Genomic DNA, 20,560 nt, shown 5'->3' on the forward strand with positions numbered 1-20,560 from the left:
ATGCGCACTCATCCTTTTTATTTTAGCGCAAGCGTAATAACCAACCCACGGACCAGTCAATACGGGGAAAAACCCCCATAAACAAGCCTGGCCCCGCCCCACATCGTCAAGGCAACCTCCAGAGGCTCCTAAAGCCTCGCTCGGCTCTTGTTTGTCCCCCACCGCCCGGCTCCTCCCCCACCTCATGCCCATCATCCCGACACGCCCACCCTCGGCTCTCTCTAATCGGCTGAAATTCTTTGCCATTTTCCTCCCTCGGCCCGCCCCCTTTGCCCCCCGCCCATTGAGAACTTGCTGGCCAATGACGGCCCTGGAATCTAAGGCAGCCCAAAGACTTCATTTGCATTGCCGCGCCCCCTTCTTCGCTTCTTGTCAGTTAGCAACAAAATGGCCGCGGCTGCCTCTCTTCTGTCTCCTATCGGCAGAACGGCTGGAGCTTGGTGAAGGGAAGCGGAGGACGTGCGGAGAGGAAGAGCGGGGCCCGCCCACACCTGAAGGAGGAGAGAGACGGAGAGCGAGCGCTGTGTGCTGGGAGCCTGGCCGGGGAGAGGCGCCTTCATCTCCTATCACTGGCTCTACGTGGTCCTGGCGCTAAACCTCCGTCACCCGTCCTCCCTGGATCCCCCCCGGGACCCTCGGAGCTCCCCCCTCCTCCACCACCACCTCCGGAGACCACAGCGGCCCAGTCATAGGAGGGAACCGGCGACACCACTCCATCCACTGCCACCGAGAGACTGGGGGAGACGAGACCAGGTACTGGGGGAGGGGAGACCACCGACTATGGGGGGCTCTGACGTCTGTGTGTTCCCGGCTCCGCCCACCGGGGGGAGGGGCTCACTAAAATAGGGGGCGTCATCTCAAATGTCATCTGCACCACAGCTGTCCATACACTGTACAATCTGTATCACCTCCAGCAAGATGGCCGTACAATCTGATTGCACGATCTCCTCCTTCAAGATGGCCGTACAATCTGTGCGATGTCCTTCAAGATGGCTGTACACTGTACAATCTGATTGTACGATCTCCTCCAAGATGGCCGTATACTGTATAATCTGTATCATCTCCAGCAAGATGGCCGTACAATCTGATTGCACGATCTCCTCCTTCAAGATGGCCGTACAATCTGATTGTGCAATGTCCTTCAAGATGGCTGTACACTGTACAATCTGATTGTACGATCTCCTCCAAGATGGCCGTATACTGTATAATCTGTATCATCTCCAGCAAGATGGCCGTACAATCTGATTGTACGATCTCCTCCTTCAAGATGGCTGTACAATCTGTATTATCTCTAGCAAGATGGCTGTACAATCTGTATTATCTCTAGCAAGATGGCTGTACAATCTGATTATACGATCTTCAAGATGGCCGCATACTGTACAATCTGATTGTATGAGCTGCAAGATGGCCGTACAATCTGATTGTATGATCATCATTGGGGCATAATCTATCCAATCTCCTTTAAGATAGCTGTATACTATACAGTATGATTTTATGTACACTTCAGGATGGCCATACACCATACAATCTGTAGGATCTCCTTCGCACACTATACAGTCCACATCAAGACAGCCGTACGCTATACAATCTGATTGTACAATCCACATCCAGATGGCCCCACACTATACCATCTATTTGTATGATCTCCTTTAAGGCGGTCACACACTATACCAGCCTTTCTCAACCTTTTCAACCCAGAGGAACCCTTGGAATGGTTCTCGGGTCTCGGGGAACCCCTGCTAAAAATTAGAGATCTGCAACTCATGATACATTAGTGTGATGGTCAGTGGGAAGAATGGTCCTTACACTTGTGGTCATTGGGAAGAATTACCTCCTTACAGATAGCTCAAAATATCAATGGTGTGAGTGGGAACTTATCAGAGAGGCAGATATTGCCCAATGCTGAAGGAACCCCTACAACCTCTGGAGGAACCCTGGTTGAGAATCACTGCTCTATACTATCCACATCAAGATGTCTGTACACTATACAATCTGATTGTACAATCTCCTTTTAAGATGTCCGGATACGTTTGAATCTCTTTGAAGATGACCATACACCAGTCTTTCTCGACTCCAGTCATCAAGGCGCCCGAACAGGCCATGTTTTCAGGCTCTCCATTATTTTGCACAGGTGAATTGATCAGTTTCACTGCCTTAGTAATTTCCACAGCCGTTTATCTGAGGGAATTCTGAAAACATGACCTGTTGGGGTGCCTTGAGGACTGCAGTTGAGAAACACTGCCATATACTATACAGCCCGCTATACACAGATCAGTCTATAGGGGGCTCGGACATCTGTGTGAGAGGATTCCCAGCTCCGCCCATCGGGGGAGGGGCTCACTCTGCTCTCTAGTAAGGATGAGCTCTGGCGTGTTCGCAAACAGCGCAGAGCCCACCAGGAAGTTGGCACTGCGCTAATCACAGACAGACATTTCCCGATCTCTGCAGCTGCGGATCAGGACAATGTCTCACTGTCTGTGATTAGCACTCTGCAGTGCCGTGTTCCTGGCGGGCTCCGTAACACGGGCTGTGTGCGAACACGCCGGAGATCATCCTTACTAGAGAGCAGGGATTGGTTATGGGTGTAACTGAGCTACCCCTGTATCTCATAGATGACATCTCTACCACAACTGGCCGTACAATCTACATCAAGATGGGCGTACACTATACAATCTGATTGTACAGACATACCCCACTTTAGCACACAATGGGGTTTATTTACTAAAGCTGGAAAGTGCAAAATCAGGCTCCCTTCTGCATAGAAACCAATGAGCTTCCAGGTTTTATTACCAAAGCTTAACTGAACAACCCGGGGTTAGAAATTCATTGGTTTCTATGCAGAAGTGAGCCTGATTTTGCACTTTCAAGCTTTAGTAAATCCCATTGTGTACTTAAAAGTGGGATATGCCTGTACAATCTCCATCAAGACGGGCATACACTGTACAATCTGATTGTGCGATCTCCATCAAGGTGACTGTACACATTACATTCCTCCTTTTAAAAGAGAAGTATGGGAATCTGAGTTTGTTTTAGATTTATACTTGCCTAGGTGCCTCTACACTGAGAACCGAGCGATTGAACACCGCCGATGGTTCAGTTCTCTCGGCTCCCCTGAGCAGAGAGCTGCTGCCTGTCAGTCAGCAGCTCTCCTCTGCTCCCCCACTGATTGGAGCGCTGAGCTGTGGAGGGGGCGGGAATGGGGCGGCTCTCGCTGAGGGGCTGAGCAGGGTGTCAGTCCAGGGACCTGGCGGATCCAGACTTCCAGAGTCGGGATGACGCGGTGCCTGGACTGATCTGTGTGATGTCAGCAGAGAACGGAATTCAGTCCCCCCTCTGCTGAAAACGGGTCACAGGAGCACAAAACGAATTGCAATCCTGTGATCCATAGGAGAAGCTTTGGCTGTACCTCCCTTTTTAAGATCACCACACACATTACAATTTAATCATATGCTGCGGGGGCTTGCCTGATAGGATGCAAATTGACTAAATTACGGTGTGTCCTCATAGTTACGATAACTGGCCACACACTATATAATTACATTGTGCAATGTGCTTGAGATTTACCATCAGCTATATAGTGTAAAGCCCCGTACACACGATCAGAAAACCGTACAGAAGATACCGCTTTCAAATCGATCGTATGATAATTGGCTCGTTAGTACAGAGCTTTTGAGAGACGACAGTTCATCCGATTTATTATCCTATCGGACATGTACGAATGTTTTTTCCATACGATGTCAGATCGTACGGTTTTCATTTAATCAGTACAGCTAGCGTTCGAAAATGCATTACAATTTACAACACATGACATCACTTCCGAATTTCTTTTCTGTCGTACGAGAATTTTCATGACTTTAGTAAACTCCTCAGATTCGATCTGAGATTAGCATGAAAAAAAAAATGGACGATCATTCGTCCGATAATCTCATTGTGTGTACTGGGCATTAGGGTCTGCCTGATTGGACACAAATTGAATGGTTTCTGTGTCTCATCCTATCCTTACATAGCTGTGATAGTTCTAAAGCAGATTGTATAGTGTGAGGCCACCTTTAGAGTTCCCAATCCTGTGTAATATGAGGAACAACCAGCCATCCATTCCGATTGTATTCAGGCAGGTCTGTGCACTACGTGATTGATGGTAAATCAGAGCGATTGTACAATCAGATTGTATAGTCAGCATAATGGTGGCCATACACGCAGTGTGATAAACAATTGATTGCTTTTTCTGATCAGTCTCTCCCCATAGTAATAATTGATCTACAGTCCACAACCCAGTCCATTCATATGACTGACAGGGATGTGGTTTCCGATTGATGAGATACAAATATGTTATCGATCACATTTGGTTTCCATCATGCAGTGTTCTAATCCGATCAATCAGATTCATGACCCAAGCACCTCAGTGCTGTCGATTGATACATTTTTACTCTGGCTGATCGGAATTGATCAGATGTAGAAACTGAAGTGTGCATGACCGACCATAAAGGAGATTGTATAGTGTGTGTATGGCCATCATAAAGGAGATTGTATAGTGTGTGGCCATCATAAAGGAGATTGTATAGTGTGCGTATGACCAACAATAAAGGAGATTGTATAGTGTGCGTATGACCATCATAAAGGAGATTGTATAGTGTGTGGCCATCATAAGGGAGATTGTATGGCCAGCTTTACTCCGATTGCCTCCTGTGATCTCTATGTAATTACCATATAGAATCTCCCCAGCCTCTGCTTCTATCATTGGGTGGCTCCATTACCTGGCACAGTCTCCACACACTGACAGCCCCATGGATGGGTTGTATACCCTCAGCCCCTCTAGAAACTGATTGGCAGCTGTGTATGGAGAGACCAGCTAAGGCTCAAGTGCTGTTACTGGTGGACATGGCGCTAGGTGTTCCCGCTGCAGGAAGTCATGTGACTTTTGGTGATCTTTACAGTGTGGTTCCTCCTGATTGGGGGATCAGGGGGGTGTGGCTTGTGAGGATTTAACAAGTACATGAATGGGGACATTATAAAAAAAAAAGATTCTGGTATATGTTAGCAGGCCCCCATCTCTGCTGGCTTTTTATATGGAGGTATAAAGTACTTACTGAAAACCAGCAGTCATTGCCTTTTGTTGTTTGCTGATGTCCAGTGGTAGAATGCTCCCCCTCCTGGCTGTGCCTGTGCAGTACAGCCCCATAGACTTCTATAAGGCAGTTCCACATAATGGAAAACATGGGTACTACACCCCATCCCCCCCTTGTAGAAGGTGTGGCTTATCCATACTGGTATCCTGATCTGTGCTGCAGCTAAAAAAAAAAAAAGCTTGCTCCGCCCCTCCACAATGTTGGGGGGGGGGGGGGGGGAGTGCCTAGAAGAGTGCGGTAGGGTAAAGGGGTATTTGAATATCTATAGGGACACCAGACTTGCCTTTAATTCTGGGGAGGGGGTGTTTGGAATTTCATTCATTACATTTTTACATGTTTGACATTTGATAAAGCATGTATTTTGACTTGCGTTGAAAGCCATTTTTTTTAATGTAGCGTAGTGTAGATTGGGGGTCAGCAACCAGTAGATTGCAGACAGGTGACTGGTAGATTGCGGTCTGGGCTGATCTGCCATCCCAGAGCATCAGACAGAGTGCAATACAGGAGGACTACTTGGAGCTGTAGCAGGGAACAAGAAGCTGATGCCTCCTCTGTGGTGCTGGCTCCTGTCCCATACAGATTGGCCCCATTTACTTGAATGGGTGAAGATTGCCAGGTGGTACCATGCACCAAAAGCAACGGGGATCGATTTCTACTGCAGCATCTGTACACCTTTTGGCTGCTGCCTCAGAAGCTAAAGGGGGTAGGGACTGGGGGCGGTAAAACCACAACTCGACCACAGGCTTTTACGTGTGAACGAGTCCTAAGAGTGCAGCTTAGAGCCCATGTGCAGCAAGCACTACTGCTCCAAAAAAAATAAAAAAAGTATTCGGAGTGTGTTTGACAGGTGGTGATGTGTTGTCTCCTCACCACTTGATTTAAACCCATGCTTGCCGTGCAATGCATGTGATTGCAACACGATAGTAAGCAAATAAAGGTTTATAATTGGATTGAGGAGGTGACACTCTGCCTGGTGATCTTTGACTGCTCCCAAGTTGTTCAGGTAGATCTCTACCTCTTTAAGGTTGCCTACCCCTGGTGTAGAATGATTCCCCCCCCCCCCCCATATTCTCTATATTTTTAAATCTATGTTCCACCTGGGAGGTTTCCCCTCACCCTCTGTTGTGTAGGAACAACAGGACAAGAGGCATGTTCTCTAACCGTTGTCACTGGAATGTACCCATTGGAAGATTTCCCCTGTGCTCTTGTTCTGGTGACAACTCCAACCTTAAAGCGTTTGTTAACCCAAAAAGAAACAACCCAGATCCTGTTCCTTTTTAAAGCATGTTATACAGCACAGTACTTGTGCTGTCATTTGGCCTCCTGTGTACCCTAAAAAACCTGGGTGATCCTGCCTGGCTATACCCTCCCCTCTGCAAACAGACCACGATAATCATGGCTGCTGAGCCCCATGATATTTGTGTGATTCCGTCAGCCACAGCTTTTCTGTCTGCAGCTCTCCCTGTGTCTGTGCACCCCCCCCCCCCCCCCCCCCCCCGCCCGCTCTATTTTATCTGCTATAAAATCGTATCCCCTCTGTACCTTAATGTGTCCCCATGACTGTTTAATGTAAAAAAAGCCTCCAATCTGTACCTTGTATGAGTGCGGCTCCAGGCGCTCAGCTGATTGTCTGATCTCCCCGCTGACAGCTCGGCCCTGCCCACTGCAGTTGTGAGCGGGAGAGAGGAGGAGAGGAATCCATTAAAAATGTTGTTGGAGGGGTTTACATCCACTTTAAAGCTGTTATACAGCACAGTGCTTGTGCTGTGTCATTTGGCCCTCTCTAACCTAAAAAAAACAAACTGGCTCATCCTGCCAGTTTCTACCCTCCCCTCTCTGCGCAGACTCAGATGTATCAGGGCTGCTGAGCACTGACAAAAACAACAACTTCTCCTGCGCTCTGGTGTCTTGGTCTTTGAAGTGTGATACCGACAGTTTAGGATGGTAGTGTCAAAAGGTCTTGCAGCCCTCCTTTAGAACATTGGGTGTTCAGATACTGGAGAGAAACAACACCTTTTTTGTGTTTCTCTGCTGAGCACTGACACCATCCCGTACATGCCCCTGTCATCCCCAGCCTACTCTGTGTCTCCTGGGTGCTCTCCCCCCCTCCCCCCTCTGCCTGACAGCACCCTGATCCTCTCCTGCTATAGAAGAAAAAAGTATTTTTCTTCTATAGTTGCCTCTGATTATATATAACACTAAGTTCCCAGTGAATGTCTTTTTTTTTTTTTTTTTTTTTTTTAAATGTGCTGTATCGTCGCTTCAGAGCGCCTTTCGTTGCTCATGTGACTGCCCGCCGGTCTCCTCCTCTCCTTGATTCAGCTGACGTCAGCTTGGGTTTCCCTGCACTGCCCCCTGCAGCTATCGCATCAGGTGAAGAGACCAGCGGGCAGTCAGCTGAGTGCCGAACGACACTCTGAAGTCGGCTATTATACAGCATATTTTTTTAAATAAATGCACTGGGGAACTGTAGAAGAAATGTTTTCTTTACATTAACAAACTCTTTTAAATGGGGACACCTCAGTAAAAACCTGGCAGGGGTTTAACCCCTCACCACACTATTTAAAACAGAGAAGAATTGACTTTAAATACAAGGAGGGCTGGTAAAGGGTTTGTTGTTTTTTTTTTTTTTTAAAGGTAAAACGAAGGGGTTAACTAACACCCTCTTCACCCTTTCAGTCCCAACTGTATTTACATCCATGGGTGATGAGCTGTCAGTTCACAGGCAGCTGCTGTAGTAATCCAGGACTCTTCTTTCTGTAGAGCTTCCAGGACTGATTTGAGCAATTCTGATTGGTCAGTGCTGGCCCATGGCCACTTTGACCAAACAGAATTGCTCTGATCCATCCTGGAGACCCTATAGGAAGAAAAGCGTGAATTTCAGATCCCTGAACTACATCAGCTGTGTGGGCACTGACAGCTCATCACCCGCAGAGGTAAGTACGACGGGGGTGGGGTCAGGGAGGGTGTGCGTGCAGGGTTCACCCTTTCAGAAAAGGTGAATTACACTTAAAACATTTTTTAACATTTTGCTAGTGCTGCTCAGCCTTATGGGGAGCATTGTGAAGGTTGTGATTAGTGCACTTTCCTGTCTATCTTTTCTTTTGCAGCACTTAAAAAAGCATTAATTTCCTGTCAGCTGTGCGTTTTTCTCAGGTTAAACAAGCACCTTCCAAATGGTAACATGCAAAATACCAACGCGCTTCTGTACCTTTTTAGCACAGCTTGAATGTCATTCTGCCCATACTTTGCATAACACATTAGGAAGGAATAAATGCTTCAAGTAAAACCAAAGGGAAGACTTTCTCAGATTTAGATCCAGTAATAATGGGCCAGAACCTCTAAGGATTTTATTGTTCTGTGTCTTGATTAGGGAGATTCATTCTCTCTAATTGTCCTGATCATCAGTGTCACTGGGAATAACAGTGAGGGTACATCTAACATTTTGAGTTGTCCCCAGAAAAAAGGGTTGCACTAATACCGAGTATTTGCATGAGAACTTGTATAAATGCTTCATTAGCCGAAACCAATACCTTTGCAGTGCAATTTCAGGCCATACAAAATGAATGGGCTCAAATTGCACTGCAAAGAATTGCATGTGATTTGAACAGGAATGTTGTGCGATTCTTGTCCGAATTGTAATAGTGACAACGCATTCCTGTTCAAATTGCATGCGATTTGTGATTTTGAGCCCATTCTTTTTGTATGGACTCAAATTGCACCGCAAAGGTATCGGTACTCTGTATTGGTGAGTACCTGACCAAAATGATCATATTCATAGTTTCATAGTTTGTAAGGTTGAATAAAGACACCAGTCCATCCAGTTCAACCTGAGTGAGTGTCTACCCCTATCCCTGTACATTGCACACTCACATTGGTTCCTACCCTCAAGGAGCCCACAATACAAAGTCCCCATTCATATACTAGGGCCAATTTAGGACAGAAGCCAATTAGCCTACCTGCATGTCTTTGGAGTGTGGGAGGAAACCAGAGTACTGGTTTAAAACCCACACAGGCACAGGGAGAACATGCAAACTCCAAGCAGGTAGTGTCGTGGTTGGGATTCAAACGAGTGACCCTTTTTACTGCTAGGTGAGAGTGCTAACCATTACACCACTGTGCCGCCCATTACACCACTGTGCCGCCCATTACACCACTGTGCCGCCCATTACACCACTGTGCCGCCCATTACACCACTGTGCCGCCCATTACACCACTGTGCCGGAGAAACCGGTATGGGTGCAACCCTAATAGAAAACAGTGCTTTTCTTTTTGCCTTTTTCACACCACAATGTTGTGTAAATGTGTGTTGTGTGGAATTGCAACCTATCTGCATTTTAACACACCAGTGCAACTAAAACTTAAAGCGGAGTTCCGTTTAAAAAAAAAAAAACACACAAAACTACAAACGCTGCAGCTGCTGACTTTTTATAATCGAACACTTGCCTGTCCCAGGGTCCAGCAATGTAGGGGATCGAAGCCCCACTCGTCTTCCCCTCTGCTTGGCAGCGCCGGCATTGTAACTGGGCGCCCAGCTGTGGTTTCACAGCCGGGCACCCACTGCGCATGCATGAGTCGCACCGTGACTGGCCATGCAATCATCTGGGACCTGACGCTTGTCCCAGATGATTGCCTAGAGGGAGGGGGGAGAGGTGATCTCCTTTCCTGTGCTGAGGGAAGTGACATCAGGTGCAGAAGGAGGCAGATTACAAGGGACCCCCTAGCAACAGGCATTAGAGGTGAGTAAAAAAAAAAAAAATATTCTCCAATTTTTTTTTATGCACATTAAATATATATATATATATATATATATATATATATATATATATATATATATATATATATATATATATATATATATATGTGGAACTCCACTTTAAAATATAAAAAGAATAGTATTTTTATCCTTCCAGGGACCTGTCACTTCACTACAGAGGACACATGCCAACACACATGAAATTGCATGTTAACACACATGCATTTTCAATGTGTTGTGGTGAGTTTTTATGTGCAATATGGTGTGAAAGGACTGCACTGATCTATTAATTACAGAGCTGCAATAATTTTGTCTTGTATCTGCCTGGAGTTCAGCTTTAAAGTCAATCACCTAATTGATAATTATAGGACAGGGAATGAATCTGCCTGGTGACCCCGTAAGATACTAATAATAAAGTTGATTATTTCACTGTCTTGCCTTGTAGTTTGACATTTGTCAGATTGATCTCTATTGTTCTTCCTCCATGGCTCACATGGATGACCATAGAGGCTTTCTAATGGTTTTTGTGTCCTGTAGTTTGACACAAATGTGTGTTCTTTTAATCCTAGGATTATGGGGTAAAACGTTGGAGACTTTGTATTCTTTTGTGTAAACTTTCCTGTACTGGCATCGGTATAAAATGTAGCACATTCACGTGTGGTTGCATTCACTGCCAATTTCTTCAGTCGGTTTAGCTAGAAAAGTGGCCAAGAACTTGGCATGGAGTCAGGGCAGGAAAGGCGGTGTGTATACAGTATGAACCCCTGATGTACTTGGGGGACAATACAGCTCTTTACTCCAGCTGGAAAATGTTGGGGTAGAGAGGAAAGGTTTCAGGAGAAGGGTGGGGTTGTTTCTGGGATTTTGCACTAAGTGTCCCAACATACCAGTTTTGCATGGAATGCTAGATTTATGGCACCCAGGAGCTGTGCGGCGGGATTGACACAAAGGGGGGGATTTACTAAAACTGATGCACACAGCAACTAGTGCAGCTGTGCATAGTAACCAATCGGTTTCTAACCCTTGTCCAATTTTTACTAAGGGTAAGCCTATAATGTATCCTAAACGTGCGCGGTCTAGGAGATATCCCCTGTATCCGCATGTGCCGACGTCATCGCCACTGAAGCAACAGCTCGTACGTGCCGCTACCAGCAGCTCGCGTGGGAGTGACGTCATCGCAGCTTCCGGCCAATCACACCACCGGAGCCTGCGATACCCGGGAATAACTCTGGGGGCCATGTGGCCAGACCAGTGTACGGGGAGTGCTGCGGGCGCTTCGATCCAAGGTGAATATTTCATAATGAGCTAGTATGCTATGCATACAAGTAAGTGCTTTTAAACACAACTACAGCATGCTTTCTGCTTGGATTTAAGACTTGTGTAGGAAGAAGAGCAGTTCTGACACAAACAAATGCCCTAGCATGTAAGCCCTAATGAAGAGATGTGGCAAGAAAGACTTTTGTGGCCGTTGCATAACATCAAGGCTGCCTGTACACAGACGGGGAGAATAAATATTTTAATATGATAAAGAATAGGTTCACCTTTAGAGCCCATTCACACAGGGGCAACACGACTTGTAGGCGACTTGAGTCAGGCAACTTGGACACGACTTGAGTTAAGATCACAGCGCGACTTGGGACGACTTCAAAACGACTTGTGATGACTTCAAGCCCGACTTGGGACGACTTACAAGTCGCCCCAGGCCAGGCGACTTTTGCCGAGGCCAAGCAGAGAATGAGCTCAAGGGGGAACTCCACGGCAAATTTCTGAAAAAAATTTGGCGTGGGTTCCCCCTCCGAGAGCATACCAGGCCCTTAGGCCTGGTATGGATTCCAAGGGGAACCCCCTACGCCGAAAAAACGGCGTGGGGGTCCCCCCCAGATCCACACCAGACCCTTATCCGAGCACGCTACCCGGCCGGCCAGGAAAGGGGGTGGGGACGAGCGGGCGGCCCCCCCCCCTCCTGAGCCGTACCAGGCCGCGTGCCCTCAACATGGGGGGGTGCCTTGGGGGAGGGGGGGCGTGCGGCCCCCCCACCCCAAAGCACCTTGTCCCCATGTCGATGAGGACAAGGGCCTCTTCCCGACAACCCTGGCCGTTGGTTGTCGGGGTCTGCGGGCGGGGGGCTTATCGGAATCCGGGAGCCCCCTTTAATAAGGGGGCTCCTGGATACCGGCCCCCCACCCTATGTGAATGAGTATGGGGTACAATGTACCCCTACCCATTCACCTGTAAAAAAAAAAGTAAAAAAAAACACATCACACAAGGGTTTAAATAGTTTATTGCACAGCTCCGGGGGTCTTCCGTCTTCGGGGTCTTCTCGCCGGACTCCTCCGCTATCTTCTGCTAGCTCTTTTACTAGCGGAGGAGTCCGGCTTTCTTCCTCCCCGCCGCCGGCCTCTTCTCCCGACTTCGGGGGTCTTGTCCCCCTCTTCGGTTCTTCTGCCGGGCCACCGCGCCTTCTTATAGCTCTTTTGCAGGCGGTGGCCCGGTCTTCTGTCGCCGCCGCCTTCCGTTCTTCTTCTTCTTCTTCTCCAGGAGATGTTGACACGACGCTCTCTCCGGCCACAATGCCAGGGACGCGCTCCGCTGCCACTTGTATAGGGACAATGGGGCGGTGTCACATGGGTTGATGTCACATGGGTTGGTCACATGGTAAGGGGGCGGGTCACCATGTGACATCAACCCATGTGACCAACCCATGTGACATCAACCCATGTGACACCGCCCCATTGTCCCTATATAAGTGGCAGCGGAGCGCGTCCCTGGCATTGTGGCCGGAGAGAGCGTCGTGTCAACATCTCCTGAAGAAGAAGAAGAAGAAGAAGAAGAAGAAGAAGAACGGAAGGCGGCGGCAGAAGACCGGGCCACCGCCTGCAAAAGAGCTATAAGAAGGCGCGGTGGCCCGGCAGAAGAACCGAAGAGGGGGACAAGACCCCCGAAGTCGGGAGAAGAGGCCGGCGGCGGGGAGGAAGAAAGCCGGACTCCTCCGCTAGTAAAAGAGCTAGCAGAAGATAGCGGAGGAGTCCGGCGAGAAGACCCCGAAGACGGAAGACCCCCGGAGCTGTGCAATAAACTATTTTAACCCTTGTGTGATGTGTTTTTTTTTACTTTTTTTTTTACAGGTGAATGGGTAGGGGTACATTGTACCCCATACTCATTCACATAGGGTGGGGGGCCGGTATCCAGGAGCCCCCTTATTAAAGGGGGCTCCCGGATTCCGATAAGCCCCCCGCCCGCAGACCCCGACAACCAACGGCCAGGGTTGTCGGGAAGAGGCCCTTGTCCTCATCGACATGGGGACAAGATGCTTTGGGGTGGGGGGGCCGCACGCCCCCCCTCCCCCAAGGCACCCCCCCCATGTTGAGGGCACGCGGCCTGGTACGGCTCAGGAGGGGGGGGGCCGCCCGCTCGTCCCCACCCCCTTTCCTGGCCGGCCGGGTAGCGTGCTCGGATAAGGGTCTGGTGTGGCTCTGGGGGGGACCCCCACGCCGTTTTTTCGGCATAGGGGGTTCCCCTTGGAATCCATACCAGACCTAAGGGCCTGGTATGCTCTCGGAGGGGGAACCCACGCCAAATTTTTTTCAGAAATTTGCCGTGGAGTTCCCCCTTCAGAGCTAATAATTCTGTCAAAGTCGCCTCCGTATAGACGGAGATCCGACTTGGAGGCGATCTCCATTGAAATCAATGGGTACCGGTCGCCTACAAGTCGGATAGAAGTAGTACAGGAACCTTTTCTGAAGTCGGAGCGACTTCAGTAGTGTGCATTAAGACGGCTCTCATTCACTTACATTGCTTTTTAAATGTTGTCCGACCTGAGGCGACTAGGGGCGACCTGAAGTCGGATCAGGAGTTGCCCCTGTGTGAATGGGCTCTTAGGATAATGTTGCATGTTTAAACCCATATATAGGGTATAAAATGTTCCTGTTCACCCTCCTGCATAAATATGGGCATTTATTTTTCCACAGAGGTAAACTTGTCCTTTAACCACTTAAGCCCCGGACCATTTTTCTGGCCAAAGAACAGAGCACTTTTTGCGATTTTGCACTGTGGCGCTTTAACTGACAATTGTGCAACGTGGCTCCCAAACAAAATTGACCTCCTCCCCCCCCCCCCCCCCCCCCCACAAACAGAGCTTTCTTTTGGTGGTATTTGATCACCTGCGCTATAAACAAAAAAAGCGTTGATTTTGAAAAAAAAATACATTTTTTTTTTTTTTAATTTTTGCTATAATATCCCGCAAAAATATATATAAAAATTTTTTTTCCCCCTCAGTTTAGGCCAATGTGTATTCTTCTACATATTTTTGGTAAACAAATTGCAATAAGTGTATGTGTGTGTGTGTGTGTGTGTATATATATGTGTGTATATATATATATATATATATATATATATATATATATATATATATATATATATATATATATATATATATATATAATTACTAGTAATGCTGGCGATCAGCAATTTTTATTGGTATTGCATCAGACACTTTTTTTGGGACCATTGACATTTATACAGCGATTACTGTATAAATGTCACTGCCAGGGAAGAGGTTAACACAAGGGGCGATCAAGGGTGTGTTCTAACTGTGAGGGGATTGGACTGACTGGGGGGGGGGGGGAGACAGATTGTTGTTCCTACTTGGTAGGAACTACAATCTGTTTCTCCTCCCCTGACAGGAGAAGGATTTGTGCGTATACACACAAATCCCCATTCCTGCTCTTGTGCACACGATCTCGTGGGTGGCCGGCTGGGATCATGCCCGCCGTGCAGCGGGTGCACGTCTGCTATGGCTCTTGAAGGCGCTGCAGTGTGTATATATGCAGCGATTCACAGCAGAGCCATTCTGCCACCATATATATACAGGAACCAGTCAGGAAGCAGTTAAGGAGTACACTTGGTCAGCAACAATGTTTAGTTAGGTCGTATGTGTCAGTAACATCCACATGAATGGCAGGAGCCAAGGTCCTCCAATTTTCCAAAGCCTCTGCTAACTTGTGTGTCTCTTCCCCAGGTAAGCAACTCACATGCACCCGGCCAGCCACACAATAGAAAACGTTATTCATCAAACCAGGTGTCTTCCATTACTCCAGTTCTGATGCTCATTGTAGAGGATTTGGGCTGTGGACACGGGTTGGCATGGGCACCCTGACCAGTCTGCAGGTACACAGTAGGGCTGCAACTAACGATTGTTTTCATAATCGATTAGTTGGCCGATTTTATTGTTTTGATTAATTGGTTAATAACCTAAAAAAAAAAAAGTGTGGTGTATAATTTTAGTTAATATGTAAAGTTTAAAAAAAGGCAATTTTTTTCTTAAATGTCTCTATGCCAGGGCTCGACAAACCCCGGGCGCCAGGTCGCCAATGCGACCAGAAATCTCAACCTGGCACCTAAGCTGCCCCCAGCCCACTCACTATTGATGCCCCAGACATGCAGGGCATGAACACTGACTGCCGTCCTCCTCCCTCCTCCACACTCAGCGGCGCTGCTCTAAGTGTGTGAAACTGACAAGCAATGGAGAGAGGAGGATCTGTCAGATTTCAGCTTGATGTCAGGGTGGGCAGGACCCGGCCGGGGGGTGGGCGGTACCCAGCAGCTATCAAACACCAGCCAATGGGATCTGGGTGGGCCGCTACATGTATGGGGCCCCGCCCCTTTTCTTAAAAGGGGCGGGGCCACATCCCGTTGGCTGGTGTTTGAAAGCTGCTAAATCCTGCCCACCCCGGCCGGGTTCCGCCCATTCCGACAGCTCAATTCTGACAGCTCCTCTGTTACATTTCAGTAACCGAATGCTCAGTGTAAAACCTGCCAGTGCCACCTGACAGTGTCAGTGCCACCGCCTACCAGTGCCACCTGTCACCACCGACCAGGGCCACCTGCCATCACCAACCAGTGCCAAGTGCCGCTGCCAGTGTCACCTGCCAGTTCCAAACCAGTGTCATCTGCCAGTGCCAGCCAGTTCCATCTGTTGCCAGCCTTGCTCTTTCTGGTCAGCCCATAACCCTGATGTAACAGTGTTTCATTGGCGTTATTGACTGGGTGCTCCATTGTGAGTTAGGGATAGGGGGTGAAAATGAGTGGCCTTACCCCGGGAGCTGACAATCCATACCATAAAAAAAAAAAAACTGGCTCCTAACTTTTTTAACTGGCTCCTAAATTCAAAGCAAATTTGTCAACCCCTACTCTATGCAGTGGCAAATATAAATAACCAACTATATGATTAGGGAGCAAAATATCTAATCCATTCTGAGAATAACAGGCAGAAGAGATGTACTGTATATACTATTAGAGGAGTTATATACTGTATATACTATTAAAGGGTGAATCTGGTAAATATCAGACTTGGAGATCAATTTTTTTTTTAATTTTAAAAACAATGTCTTCCTCTAAAAAAAAAAAAAAAAAAAAAAAATTTTTTCTAATCATTAGTAGGGTCAAATCGACGTTCATTTTCAACCACAGTGACAGGAAAATTTTGAAATAATAGAAAACTTCTTGGTCAAGGGAATTTTCAGACGGTGTACATGGTTTCGTTCAGAAATTACATTAATTTTAAACGCAGAAATTTTCAATAACATTCGTTCATTTGGTGAGCGTACAAAGATTATTCATGTGAATATTCTCTTCTGAAAACTGATGAGCATGAGGCTCGGTACACACCTGTACAGTTTGCTCTTGATCTGTTTCTGCAGTACTTTTTGCTGTGCGTTTCGATTTTTACGCATGTGATTTTGCTGCAATTTGCGTTTTTTGCCTTTTTTATTTTATTTTTTGCCCAATTTGTTGTTGGGCACATTAAAAAAAAACAAATTGCTGCAAAAATGCATTACATGCTTTTCTGCAGCTTTTCCATTGAAGTATATTGAACCCAAAAAGCACCTGCAGCTACAGGCATCATTCGGATATCATTATTTACAGGCGGCGATTCTGTGCACGAAAGCAATGATCATAGCGGCAGTTCCGCTGCTTGATCGTTCTTATAGGGACGGGAGGAGATGTCATGTTGCCCCCCCCCCCCCCCCCCCCCCAAACAAAGCCATGATTGCGGCTGTCGGCATGAGATTGATAAAATTTTATTTTTTTTATTTTTTTCCGTTCTCATGCCCTTACAGCCTGGAGGAGAGATGTGGGGTCTTATTGACCCAGCATCTCTCCATAAAGAGGACCTGTCATGATAGATTCCTAATACAAGGGATGTTTACATTCCTTTTTAATAGGCATAAAAGTGATAATAAAAATAAAATAATTCCATGCGAGATAAAAAGTTATGACCGCCATTTTATTCCCTAGGGGAGGGGGAAAACACTGCGCTCCCTATATAAGTGACAAAATTGTGATATAACACAAAACAGCAGCTAACATACAAACAAACTAAGTCAAAATAACGAATGATAACAAACAATGTAGCGCTATAATGTCAAAAAAAAAAAAAAAAAAATAGACATAAATCACCAAATGATCTGGTAGTGAAATCAAACTTAAAAGGTCAGCACACATATCACATGTTGTGCAGTCTAGTAAGGAATACAGAAAATGTGCTTCAGTGAACTAACAATATGAGCATAAAGTCCAGCTATGACAAAATAATGTGAAACGTGAGTCCAGATATTCCATTGGTATGAACTATGTATAGCCTTCCGTTCACAGCCAGAAAATATTATAGAAAACGGTGGATACCCTTACCGAAAATGGTGGACACAAACTACTGTATAGTAAATGTGTCATGCAGGCTTATGTGCGTCACACACCATTCATATACATCAGGTCATGGATCACCATCCGGATAGTCGCTGCCCACTTCAGGATCGGTACACCTCAGATCTCCAGGGTTTTCAACTCTGTCTCGAAGGTTCCGGTCAGCTAGGAGCTCAGAACGGGTTCACCATAAACAAAAAGTAAGGACACAATGCCTCTCATAGTGAAATCCCACCATTACAGGTTTTATTTGAAAAAAAATTTCCAAATGACATATAAAAAATGACATAAAAAATATCCAAAAAGAATCACGTGATCCAATAAAAATGAACGATAAAAAGAGCAATATGGGGAGCAGGAAACGCTAGCTAGCTTAGTTCACGTGATTCTTTTTGGATATTTTTTATGTCCTTTTTTATATGTCATTTGGTATTTTTTTTTCAAATAAAACCTTTAATGGTGGAATTTCACTATGAGAGGCATTGTGTCCTTAATTTTTGTGTGCTGACCTTTTTAAGTTTAATTTCACTACCAGATCATTTGGTGATTTATTCCCTAGGGCAGTGATGGCGAACCTTGTCACCCCAGATGTTTTGGAACTACATTTCCCATGATGCTCAACTACACTGCATAGTGTATGAGCATCATGGGAAATGTAGTTCCAAAACACCTGGGGTGCCAAGGTTCACCATCACTGCCCTAGGGTGTCTGCTAAATAAATAATAAAATATATATATATATATATATATATATATATATATATATATATATATATATATATATATATATATATATATATATATATAATGTTTGAGGGGTTCTGAGTAATTTTCTAGCAAAAAAATATGATTTTTACATGTAGGAGAAGAGTGCCAAAATAGGCAAGGTATGGAAGTGGTTAACGTATCCCACACACACTTTAAGATGCCATTGTAATAAGATAATCAGTGCTGCTCATTTAACCAGTCAGAGGTCCTAAATTTATGTCTGATTGGTGTGGGGCGGAAACAACTAATCGATTATGAAATGAATCGATTACTATTTTCATAATTAATCGGCCAGTAAGAAAATGGGGTTAATGTTAATGAGTCTGATGATATTTACAAGACTGACCCTTTAATATTCTATAGAGTAAATCTCTCCTCTAATGGTATATACCAGGGATATGCAATTAGCGGGCCTCCAGCTGTTGCAGAACTGCAAGTCCCATGAGGCATAGCAAGACTGACGGCCACAAGCAGAGGCATGATGGGACTTGTAGTTTTGCAACAGCTGGAGGTCCGCTAATTGCATATCCCTGGTATATACAGTATATCTCTCTCCTCTAATGGTATATACAGTATAAATCCTCTAATAGCATATACAGTATATCTCTTCTAATAGCGGAGATATACTGTATATACTATTAGAGGAGAGAGCTACTGTATATACTAATAGTATATCTCTCGCCTCTAATGGTATATATCTCTCCTAATAGTATATACAGTATAAATCCTCTTATAATATATCTCCTCTAATAGTGTATATATAGTATATCTCCTTTAATGGTGTATATATCTCTAATGGTATATAGAGTATATATCTCTTCTGTCTGTCATTCTCAGAGTGGATTAGAGATTTTGCTCCCTATAGTTGGTTATTTATATTTACCACTGCATAGAAATTTTTAAGAATAAATTGCCTTATTTTTTTTTTAAGGTTATTAACCAATGAAATCGATTAATCGGCCAACTCATCGATTATGAAAATAATCGTTAGTTGCAGCCCTAGATTGGTGTATGTCTAACTACTTTTAGATCAGGGGTGGACATATAATATGGAATTCAGGATCCAGCCTGTCCTGAGACCAGCTCCATTGACAACAACTAGAGCAATCTCAAATGTCGGGCGCCATCTGTAAATTTTAAGGAGATTTGGCTTCCTGGCTCCTGGAATTTTAGATTAACTCAAAAGCAGGGCTCTCGTATGACCCTCCTGATTTGAACTCATTTCTAACTGCTCTGTCTTCCTTTAATTTGTAAAGTGCTGTACAAACTGTTGGCACTACAGTATATACATCTTGTATATTAATAACTATTATTTAAATGCTTATTGGAAGAAATCACTACAGTGTCACTTTGGCTGGTCCGAGGCAGCAAGAATGAGGATTTCTACTCCAGGGTAGGCTGTATATCTTTTTTCTTCCTAGACTATCATTGCTCAGGGGGGTCTCAGGGCAGAGGTGCCGCTCGGGGGGGGTCTCAGGGCAGAGGTGCCGCTCGGGGGGGGTCTCAGGGCAGAGGTGCCGCTCGGGGTGGGGGGTCTCAGGGCAGAGGTGCCGCTCGAGGGGGGTCTCAGGGCAGAGGTGCCGCTCAGAGGGGTCTCAGGGCAGAGGTGCCGCTCAGGGGGGTCTCAGGGCAGAGGTGCCGCTCAGGGGGGTCTCAGGGCAGAGGTGCCGCTCAGGGGGGTCTCAGGGCAGAGGTGCCGCTCAGGGGGGTCTCAGGGCAGAGGTGCCGCTCAGGGGGGTCTCAGGGCAGAGGTGCCGCTCAGGGGGGTCTCAGGGCAGAGGTGCCGCTCAGGGGGGTCTCAGGGCAGAGGTGCCGCTCAGGGGGGTCTCAGGGCAGAGGTGCCGCTCGGGAAGTTAGTGACGTGTTGTGACCAGCAAAGACATCTGTTATTTTCTTGTACAATTACCAAAATCATATAATATGGGCTCAAACCTAAACTCTTTGAATTTTATATGCAATCAGGCAGGCCCTTGCACTACATAGTTGATGGTAAATCTAAGGGCCCATTCACAACAGAAACTGCACGCAACCACGCTTTTTTTTTTTTTGACTACATGTTTACATGCATTTGATGCATGCTTTGCATGCGTTTTTGTGCTGCATTTGCAGTGCATTTTTCAATATGTTTTTGGGCTTGGTGCAGTGCATTTGAAGTGCTTTTGTAACTCGTTATTTGCTTTTGCTATGTGGAAAAAATACAGCATGCTATA

The 20,560-nt window shown here is 46.1% G+C and overlaps 1 protein-coding gene across 6 annotated transcripts in view; it reads left to right on the plus strand.

Moving 5' to 3' along the window:
* The first annotated feature begins 358 nt into the window (after positions 1-358).
* Positions 359-20,560, plus strand: part of TNRC6C (trinucleotide repeat containing adaptor 6C) — a 157,235-nt gene continuing 137,033 nt past the window's right edge. For all 6 annotated transcript variants that reach the window (XM_077459265.1, XM_077459267.1, XM_077459268.1 and 3 more), the window contains exon 1: positions 359-753. The gene's annotated coding sequence lies outside the window, so the exon portion shown is untranslated. The remainder of the gene's footprint in view (positions 754-20,560) is intronic.

The sequence above is a fragment of the Lithobates pipiens genome, unplaced genomic scaffold (assembly GCF_037356315.1).
Source record: "Lithobates pipiens isolate NorthernLeopardFrog02 unplaced genomic scaffold, aLitPip1_a1.2 Scaffold_28, whole genome shotgun sequence".
NCBI lineage: Eukaryota > Metazoa > Chordata > Amphibia > Anura > Ranidae > Lithobates > Lithobates pipiens.